The sequence below is a fragment of the Canis aureus genome, chromosome 2 (assembly GCF_053574225.1).
Source record: "Canis aureus isolate CA01 chromosome 2, VMU_Caureus_v.1.0, whole genome shotgun sequence".
NCBI classification, from domain to species: Eukaryota; Metazoa; Chordata; class Mammalia; order Carnivora; family Canidae; genus Canis; species Canis aureus.
This window is the reverse complement of record NC_135612.1, coordinates 90,855,568-90,866,166: the sequence shown is the minus strand read 5'-3', so window position 1 is coordinate 90,866,166 and position 10,599 is coordinate 90,855,568. Positions and strand designations below refer to the sequence as shown.

General features: G+C 45.9%; 2 long non-coding RNA genes across 2 annotated transcripts; one reads left to right on the top strand and one right to left on the bottom strand.

Moving 5' to 3' along the window:
• Window positions 1-668: 668 nt before the first annotated feature.
• On the bottom strand, window positions 669-1,398 carry LOC144291402 (uncharacterized). The gene is made up of 3 exons (XR_013358665.1): window positions 1,319-1,398; window positions 941-1,116; window positions 669-798 (listed from the first exon to the last, which is right to left on the bottom strand). It is a non-coding gene; the product is annotated as an uncharacterized LOC144291402 (long non-coding RNA).
• A 45-nt stretch (window positions 1,399-1,443) lies between these two features.
• Window positions 1,444-5,109, top strand: LOC144291395 (uncharacterized). The gene is made up of 3 exons (XR_013358657.1): window positions 1,444-1,546; window positions 4,125-4,294; window positions 4,976-5,109. It is a non-coding gene; the product is annotated as an uncharacterized LOC144291395 (long non-coding RNA).
• Window positions 5,110-10,599: the final 5,490 nt, after the last annotated feature.

Here is a 10,599-nt window from a genome sequence, read left to right as displayed (position 1 = left end):
AACACCAGGCCTTGATTCATCTCGATGAACAGAATGTCACTTCAGCCTCGATTGTCACTCATTATGAATTTGTTGTCCAAACGGCATTCCAGATGAGACCAAATTAGATCTTCAGGGATGACACTGATGAGTAATTGTCAGCAAATCCGTCACTGGTTTGAGTTTGGTATGATTTCCTAGCCAGATGCATGCTCCAAAGATAACCATTGATTTGGTTGTTGATAGAAAATAGGAAAGAAAAAAAAAAAAACCAACACCAAACATAAGCTGATGAAATAGACTACAATAAAAGGTACCCCAAAGGAGAAGGACGTCCCCCAGTGGTGGCGGTGGTCGGGAGCAGGGGAAGGCTGCAGGAGGCAGGCGCCCCAGAACATCATGATTCTAACAAAAATTTAAGATAGCTAAGGGAAAAAATAAGGCATGAGTGATATTACACTTGAAGACTCCTTGACATTTTGCTGGAGAACCTTTTTCTCCAGTTAGAGAATATGAAAGCATAGAATGGCTGGCCTGGAGCCAGATGCGCATGATCACCCCATGCTGTCAGCAGTGGTAGGACTATTGTTTCTACCTGGGGTAAAGCTGACCAGAAAAACAAAATCCTTTAGCCACTTTACTCTTTAAATAGTGTTTTGGGGTTTAGACTCAGAGTGAACTCACTTAACCACCTGTGTTTTCATTTTACTTAAACAGAAATGCTCTTTCCCAATTCTAATTAAAATCTGCTGTTCTGCACGGGTCTTTCATGCGATGGGTACAGCCATGGAGATCCTTTAACGTCTTGGTGAGCCGCTGCTGTTGTTCAGAGAGAGGAGGATAATAGAAAGGAGAAAAAAAAAAAGTTAATTTGTTTCTGCCTGGTGGTAAATATTTGAAATCATGGAACTTGTATTTCGGAAAGTAATTTAAATATGGAATAAATAGATATGAGTTTGACCTAGTTCAGACTTGGAGTTGTTGCAGGCATCCTGCATCGCGACACTGTAGAAAGCAAAGGCTTCTTCTTTTCCAAGACCCGCTGGTATCCCCCAGCACGATGCTAACAAGATTCTTGAAATCTTTTACTTCCTTATTAACTTCATGAGCACATGATGCGAAGTAAGGGCAACATCCCTGAAATGACCCGCGTGGTAATGAGAGGGATTGATGAGAGAGGGGTAGAGCTCCTGATATCAAAAGGCAATAAATTTAAGTCCCAACTTCCCCAAGCCGTTCAAATCCAGAAGGCTTAACAGCATAACAAATGGGAGGCATCTGGGGTGAAATCTTGGTTTGGCTCCACTCATTGCTCACTCTGGGACCCTTAGTTTCTCACCTTTCCGTGGCTACGGAAGTACATAGACGTGTTGGAGGATGGAATGGCACAACCTGCATGGAGCTCTCGGTGATTCTAACTAAATAGCATCCTTTATGATGTAGCTGAAGTCCTCACTTGACAATGGTGCCACCTCCGGCCATCCCTTCCCCCGTTGGCCTTCATGAGCTGTTCATGCTGCGCACGTAGCAATAGAGCTCACCCCGTGCTGTGGAATGAGGGTCCCCGGTAAGGAGGGCAGCCTCAGGGGCTCATGTAACTTCTGAGAAGTAAAAATGAAAACGTGCTTCCTCCTTCCTTCCAGGAAAACAGATTAAAACAACAATTTAACCCTGGCCTTAGCCAACCAGGGTTCCTGGGCTAAGACCAGAGGCCACCTGCTTTTGTAAATAAAGTTTTATTGGGAAGCAGCCCAGAGCATTCATTCACATGTTGTCTCTGGCTGCTTCGGGGCTCCAGCAGCAGAGCTGATAATCAAAGCAGAGGTCCCAGGGCCCACAGAGGCTAAAATCATCGCTGTTGGGCCTCTTACAGCAAAAATGTGCCTACATGCCCTGGAGTGGACCGTCCTCGCCATCCGGCTCTACAGGTGCACGTCCTCGGGCAGGCCTAGTAGGTGATCGGATCTGTAGTTGGTTTTGGGTCTGTTCTATGGCTCTCATCGGACTGTGGTGCTTCACAGCAAAGCCAGTGTCATCCGTGCAGCCCGACCGCTAAACAGGGGAACGGTTCTTCCATCTGCTATCAGTGAAAAAGCAGCAGCCCGTCCGCAGCACAGGAAGGACGTATTGATCATTGATTTGCTGGCCTGCAGCTGTTCTGGGCTGCTTTCCTAAGGAAATGTGGTTTCAGTGCCAAAGTGGTTCCACTCTCGGCCCTGTTGTGTGAACTTGGCCTATGCCCCCTTCCACCAACCTAAGCTGTGCCTGGACAGCATAGTAGGTACCCGACAAGCACTTATTGCTTTCCCGTTAGATGTCTTGTAGGATTCCGATTGATGTTGTTGCTTGTTGGGTTCTTTGCTGCCATCCAACCACAAGCCCACATGTTTCTGGTCAAGACCGACAATGTTCTGGACTCAGTCACTCGTTTCGGCTCTCTCCGAGCACACCGACTGCCCCTCACATGTATCTCTAGGCCCCTGAGTTCCTTCTCTTGCTCGGTACCGTAGATACTGCCAGGTGTCTCACTGTCTGTTCTTTCCTGCTTTCATGGAAACAGCATTTTCATTAGGCCAGCACTCCTTCTAGCTTAGCGTGGTCATGTGATGAGGTTTGCCTAATGGAATAGGAGGGGAGGTGACTCAGGTGACTTCTGGGTTCTCACTACAGAAGAGAAGGCTTGTTGTCCTTCTCCTGTTCCTGCTCATCGTCCCCTCTTCGAGTGCCTGGATTGCAAATACACTGATAAACATGATCTTGGCCAGGACAGAAATACTGCGGGGACCCCCAGGGAAATAAAATAGAGACTCTGGGTTCTTGACATCACGGAGCTTCCAGACTCATCCTAACAGTTACATGCCAGAGAAATATGCTTTGGTCTTTTTTGCAGTCCCTGTATTTGAAGTGTCTCTTTTGTGCAGCAAACCTATTTCCTTTTTTTTTGTTTGTTTGCTTTATAAATTTATTTTTTATTGGTGCTCAATTTGTCAACATATAGAATAACACCCAGTGCTCATCCCATCAAGTGGCCCCCTCAGTGCCCGTCACCGTCACCCCCACCCCCCGCCCACCTCCCCTTCCACCACCCCTAGTTCGCAAACCTATTTCCTAAGAGAAATCCAGTCACTGCCCTCAGAGAGCATGCAGTCAAGTAGCTGAGGTAACTGCCCATCAACCTATCAGACCAATAAACATACAATTTACATTTGAAATTATGCAGGGAATTTTATCTCACCAAGACAGGATCGAAGGATCAGATCAATACAGGATGAGAGGAAAGTGTGAAATCCTCTTCTGAAGTAGTGATGTGGAAAGTTCTAGAATGTTGTACTTATTCCTCCAGGACTTTGCACTTGCTCTTTCCTCTGCCTGGTAAGCTCTTCATCTATATGCGGCACATTCGGCCATCGCAAGGGAGGTACCCCTTACCTCCTCTAGGTGTCTGCCCAAATGTCACATGGTTATAAAGGACTTCCTGATGTTGTCGCACATGAAAGCATTCTTCACAACACTGTTAACTACCTTAAATAATCGATATTTGTGTCTTACTTAGTGTCGTCCTTCCACACTCATACAGTAAAAAAAAATCAAACAAATAAAGAAACAAAACCCATACATCAGGTAAGTATATTCTGCATCTGTTTTATGAACTACTCTTTCCCTGGACTGAGGGAAAAGGCCCGGCCGAAAGTAGCCCCTTGATAAATTCTCGAGGAATGAGTGAACGAACCAGTGAAAACACGTCAAGAAGACCAGAGCCACTGTGGTTCAGCCAGGAAGGGGCCGCCGAGCGAGATGAGCCTGGAGAGGTAGCCCTGGACTTCCTGAAGGACCCTGTGGGTCACAACAAGGATTTTGCCTTTCTCCCAAGAGCCGTGGAAGGCAGTGAAGACTTTCAAAGGAACCAGAGGGCCTCATGATTTGGGGGTGGGGGGAGCAGATTTGAGGAGGTCACACTCTCTGCAGCATAGACAGTAGATTAGAGAGAGATCCAAATGTCTTCAGGGACAACTGCAGTAGGCGGGTGCAGTCATTTGGGGCACAGGCTTTGGGTGGATAGCAGGGCTGGCCTTTGCAACCAGGGATGGTCTTTTTGCAAGTTCCTCTCACTTCCCTCCCTCATCTTTGCATCTTTGCATTTGCAGATGCACGTACAGGCAGTGTTTAGCGCGGTATCCACCTCTGCTCTCCGCTGGAAGAGGCCTTCCGTGTACACTTCTCCATCCGGGTCCCTTCCCTGCTGGCTAGTTCCCAGTGGGGTTCGCCAGTGGGAAGCAATGCGGGAGACTTGAGAGGCGAGGAAGGGGGAAGTGAGGTATTTCTCCCCCCTTCTCCTGCCTACGGTTTCAATGAGTGTCTGTGTCTCCTTGGTGGTTTCAGCTCTCGCTCTTCTCAGCTCCTCTTTCCGTGGTCACAGCTTCCATGGATCCGTTCACAGGGATCCAGCTCCCAGAGGGTGTCCTCAGCTCCTAGTGGCACCATGTCCCCGGGTCCTCCTTCCCTGAGCATGGTAGCCGCTTCCTGAAATTGTCAGTCTCTGGGTGGCTAGTCCTTCGTCTGGTTTGTCACCATCACTTGATCAATTACCCCCATTTGATAGAGATTTTAAATTAATTTAAAGGCATACAAACTTTGATCTGCATATATCAAAGAAATTATCATAGGCTCATAAGATTGGTTTGTGAGCGCATTCATTGATAAGTGTAATTGATCATCCAATTTTAATATTTGTTTTGGAATAAAAAATCACAACCTTTCTGTTTTACTGACCAGCCGCTAACAGATATGATCCTATATATCTGCCACATGGATGCATTTGCCTAAAAAAAGCAATTATAGAAATGGCTATTGTCTATTTTGAATGTAGCACAATTTCCCCCCAAAATTAAAAAAAAAAAAACACTTTTTAAATATAAAAAGCTAAGTTTAAAATGATGCTTAGGTTGCAATCTTCTTAAAAGCAAGGTTTGTATCCTTCTGTTTTCTCATTTTTCAGGTCCCAGGTCCCAGTCTGGATTGCGTGGAGCCCCAGGCCATGGCAGAGAACATGGCCTTGTGCATGTGGATGCTTGGCAGTGAGGGTTCTTGTCGTTGAATTTCTTTTGCTGTCATCTCTCTGAACAAAATGGACTGCATCATCTTTTCATTTTTTTTCTATTTTCCATTAAAAATGATAGATCTTCTTACATCATATTTCTTTTGCAAATGAGCTTAATAGCAGTTATCACAGTATATCACTGGTGTGGTCCAGCTGCTCTTGCTTTTATTGCACTATTCCAAAGCCTCGGGGTAATTTGAGACCCCAAATGTATTCTCATATGTAAAACCCATTCTTTACGGTTCAGTATTTGGAGGCATAGATCCTCAGCGTTTGTTTTATTTTCCTTTATTTATTCATCCACAATGACCATTTCATAATCAGCTTTCGATGTTCTAATATAATCCTCAAGAAGCACATCCAAGGGCACACAAAATGAACTCCGTGTCTTTCAGAGCGAGAGAGGAATTTAGCACTTTGGCAGGAGTTTGGGGCTGAGTGGGAGCCATGAGTGATGATTCTAGCTCCTGCCTTTGCATGCATTAACTGCTGGTCGCCTCTGAATAATTGGCTAAGAATATTGGTTAACACGTCAAGTGAAAATGTATGTGGCGGTGCCTGTCTCCATCATCCCAGGAGAACATCTGTCCACTTCCCAAATCCACTAAACAATTTGGCTCTCGTCTGCATGACTGGCAGCCTGTCCCAGGGAGGCCCTTTGCTACAAAGCAGGGAAGGGGGAAGTTTGGGCTTGAGTTGTGTTGGCAGGTTTTGTTGAAGCACTTTGGAGAGTAATTTTACAAAATTTGCCCGCTGGTGATATTAGCCCTTTATTTTTGTGAAAGTCAGAGGGAACAAAAAAAAAAAAAAACCAAAAAAAAAAAAAAAAAAAAACCAAAAAAAAAAAAAACCAAAAAACTCACAACTCTTTCTGTGCATAGAAATTGCTTTAGGAAATAGTTCTATGGTTCTATTAAGGTTATTCCGTAAATGTATGAGCCCCTCCAAACTGAAGGCATGACCTATGGCCTAGAGGAATCTGATTTTGCATGGGGACCAAAACAGTAAAAAAAAAAAAATAATAATAAAAATAAACATGCTCTTACAGTAAAATATTTTGAGGGAGGAAATCATTGTGTCCGTGTGGACAGAAAGGAAAGCACAGAAAAATACAAGTTAAAATACATTGTAGCACAATTTGATTAAGAGGCAGTTGAATAAAAAATGTTATTTTACCTGATTTGAGATAATGATAAAACTTAGAATTTGCCGCCCAAAGAGCCCCGTTCGTTTTGTGTATTCCAAGCTATAGATGGACATGTTATAATAATATCCATGAGGCTATTGGCTCCCCTTTGAGATACACGTGCTGCCAAAAAGTTATCCTCATTGCTGGAGTTGGCATAAGGAATTCCAGGTCATTCACCGCTGCGATCACCCACCTGCATTTTCCCTGCCCATTTTCCCTCTTCATTAGTAGTTTCTCCTGAAGTTTGGAGTCACCAAATAGCTCTCTGAAAGGAGGAAGGCACAGACCACCGACTAGGTTCCCATCATCCTTGCCTGAAATGTTAGTCTTCAACCCATGTTTCTGTGGTTTCCTAGACCTGGCTTTCTGATACACAAGCCTTCCAAAGATGACTTGGTCCCTGAGAACTCAAGTTTCTCTTGGTGATAGGAATCACCTGTGGGAGCTTTCAACTTTTTTTTTTTTTTTAAGATTTTATTTATTTATTTGAGACAGAGGCACAGAGAAGGAGAGAGAGAGAGTGTGTGTGTGAACATGAGAAGGGGCAAAGATAGAGGGGATGGGAGGAGCAGGCTCCCCACGGAGCAGGGAGCCTCACACAGGGCTCGATCCCAGGACCTGGAGACTATGACCTGAGCTGAAGACAGACACTTAACCATCTGAGCCTCCCAGGTGCCCCTAGAGCTTTCAACTTCTTAAGGATCTGGCCTGTTCTCTTTATGGGGATGGATTTCAAGTCTCAGTGTAAATAACTAGTGTGTCAAACCCCCAAAATGAAAGACTTGGAAGTCAGATGATTCCCTGGGGACTGCTATTCCAATTATATAAAAAAACCTTGCAGGCTTTACAAGGAAAATATTTCCACATAGTTCTCCAATTAAGGAAAACATTTGATAGAGATTTTAAATTAATTTAAAGGCATACAAACTTTGATCTGCATATGTCAAAGAAATTATTATAGGCTCATAAGATTGGTTTGTGAGCGCATTAATTGATAAGTGTAATGGATCATCCAATTTTAATATTTGTGTCTTTTTTATCAGTGTTGTCACATAACACGATGAACTGTACAGACTCAGCACAGACAAATGACATTGTCATTCCTGTGACGTTCCTGTTCCAAATATCCCTCTCCAATGGTTGGAAATGTATTTTTCTCTCACTCTCCGGGCATCCTTGTCATACTCACTGGTGGGCCGCTTGCAAAATGTGCGCCACTCGTACCACTTTCTCAGAATTGCTGCTTCAGGAAGATAAAATACTGTTACAATCCCAGACATGCTCATCGTTCTTGACCTCTCTCCGGCATCCGGCACTTGTCCTACTCCTTTTCTTGCTAAACTCAGTCCTCCTCGAATCCTCATTTTTGGGCCCCTTTACTCGTGGTCTTTCCCTACATTCTATTTGAACCTTTTTTTTTTTTTTTTTTTAAACCTTCTTCTAAACTCTTCTCTGGAATCTCATTCCTACATGTCCTTTGATGTCATCTGCGTCAACAGCTCCACATGGGTTCCTCATCCAAGCAACCATGCCTCATTTCTAGCTGGTTGCGGATCATCTCTTAATCATCCTGCTGTGTCTCTAACTCCACATATCAAGGACTGAACTAATCCTCCCCACAAGCAGAGTAGTTCCTCTGCTCAACCTCCCTTTCGGTGAACATTATCATCTGTCACAAAGGCTTGGACCCTGGGAACCGTCAATACCTCTTCCTGTTCTCTTGGTCCAACCAGGTCTTTGGGACCGAAGTTCTAAGGGTATTGTCACATCTATGGAATGTGTTCTCAGCCCAGGATCCGGCACTCACCACCTCCCTTGTGCGTTATCCCAACAGCTTTCTAACAGCGATCCTCTATGAACGCTTCATTCTCTTACCCATCTTACCAAATGCTGACAGGTTAATTAAAGGAAGCTCAATACCTTACGATGGATGGCTTCTCATCACTCCCTAAGTCCTGTCTGAAGGCTTCTCTGCATATGCTCTATCTTCATGCCAACTGGTCTACTCGCTGAACCACAGAAACACACTTTGCCCCGCGCCTATCTTAGTCATGCTGTTCTTCCTACTTAGTAAGCCAGTCTGCCAGAGGTTACTCATCCTTCAAGGACTAATTCATATTTTACCTTGAAGCCTTTTAAGGATTATGAGAGAGAGAGAGAGAGAGAAAGATGGGGAAGAAGAAGAGGGAGATAAGCAGACTCATGCTGAGTGGGGGGCCCAACCCCAGGCTCAATCCCAATACCCTGAGATTATGACCTGAACTCAAGTCAAGAATCAGAGGTTCAATGGACTGAGCCACCAGGTGCCTCACCCTTGAAGCCTTTTAAATGTTCATGGTCTACTAGTGCCATGGCACTCAACAGACTTCTATTACTGCCCTAGCACATTTTGCAGTTAACTTGCATAGATAACTTACTGACCCGACCACATCTCGTATTCCTCAAGTTTGAAACCTCACGTTTCCATATGAGTAGCAATACCTGGCACATAACCCACTTGTTGAGTCCAATGAGGGGGAGAAACTCTTGCTACAAGTAAGAGCAACCACTGTAGTTGTGATAATATTATTTTTAAGTTTAGTTGGATGATAATTCTTTTTTTTTAATTTTTATTTTTTTTGGATGATAATTCTTGTATTTTAAAATGATATTGGACTCATTTTTGCACTTAAAAAGCAGGATATACTAAATTCACGTGACGTAGAGGAACTGTCTTAGAATACGAGTAACTTAATTTCGCCTTTTAATTTTGTCTCATTTCTCTGGCTAAATAAATCGATGGTTATCAGGTGTTGGTGCATAAGAAATGAAGGAGGACAGAGACAAATAGATAGAATAACACTGATAACACTATACATAGTATTTATAAAACAAACAAGATTTAAGTGTTCCTCAGAAGAGAATCCCAAATCTCATTTAATGTATTCCCTCGCACAAGAGCCTGAAAGTAACTAAAAGATAAGCCACCTCTCTGAGCTGATCATTTCTCGACCGAAACCATTTCAGGAGATGAGTGTTCTTATTGCAAAAAGAAAATAAAAAGCTATTATCTCACAGATGAATGCCCACCGTTTATAGTTATGCCTTCTGCTCCTTGTGTCAGCCTGGATTGCTGTAATAACATTTATTTAGCATGACTTTTTTTTCTTTTTTGTCTTTGGCTGGATGCTAAAGCCAGTTGAGGAGACCCACTGATCCGTACTTTCCAACCACATATCCCCTCCCCACGCGTGGAGCCCAGTCCTTGGACTCCTCTCCAATCAACCTGGGCATAGCTTGCTGGGCTGTGCCTCGTGTTGCGGGCGGGGACGTCCATGACCCGGTGGCAGCCTCCCGACGGGCACCTCTCTGGAAGGGGGAAATCTTCTGTAGATTGGCCGAGGACAGTGGCTCCCGCAGATGCAATCAGTGGCTCACAGGAGCATGCAGAACGGACCAGGTGGCAGAGGAAGCGGTGCTCGGCGGCTCCTATGCTTCCCACTTTTCTGCTGCTCCTCCCCTGACTTCAGGGTGCATCTGTTGGCCCCGGCCCCGGCCACACTCCCTCTGCTCCGTCCGACGTGGGCCTGCCTCCTACCCAGCGGGAACCCAGCTGGGGCACAGGACCTGGCCTCTCACCCCAGCTCTAGGTCCTCCCTCCCTCGCCTCCCGGGGGTGGGAGGACTCACAGCTACTTGCAGCTCAGCTGCTCCAGAAATCACACTGCCGTTCAGCTTATTCACTACTTGCAGGGGTCGCTGTGGGGACAGGGGCAAGGAGGGCATCTAGAACACGTTGGTGGCTTCAGAGAGCCTGTGATGCTGGAGGTTACGCTGACCTCAGAGGAGCCAGCTCTGCTCCCTCACACCTGCCAGATCTGGGCCGAAGTCGTGTCAGCCCCGTCCAGATGAGCAGACATCAGTATCCACAGGACATGCAGAGCTGGAGTCCTCCAAGCCCGGGCCTCCTGCGGCTCAGCCAAGCTTGAGAGAGTCGAGGTGGCCACTGTGCCAGGCGTGGGACATGCAGACTTCCCTGCGAGGCCCATCTGCAGCCTCTGCCGTCTGCCCCAGCCCAACCCCAGCCCCACGCTGTGCACAGGCCCACCTCATGCCTCCTGGCAGCAGCCCTGCAGATCCGGGCCCCGAGCACGTTGGGGCTTCCAGCCACCGACCCCCAGGGCCCGACTCTGCACTGCTCCCCCCGCCTCCCCCCCCGGCACTTCGCTGGGCCTCAGGTCCCTCCTGGGATAAACAGCTACTTTGTAGCATCGCTGCCAACTGTGAATCAGGTGGTTCATTGACAATCCCTCGGGCGGTCCCAGCCCCTAGTGGGCCTCATCACCGAGCCACCG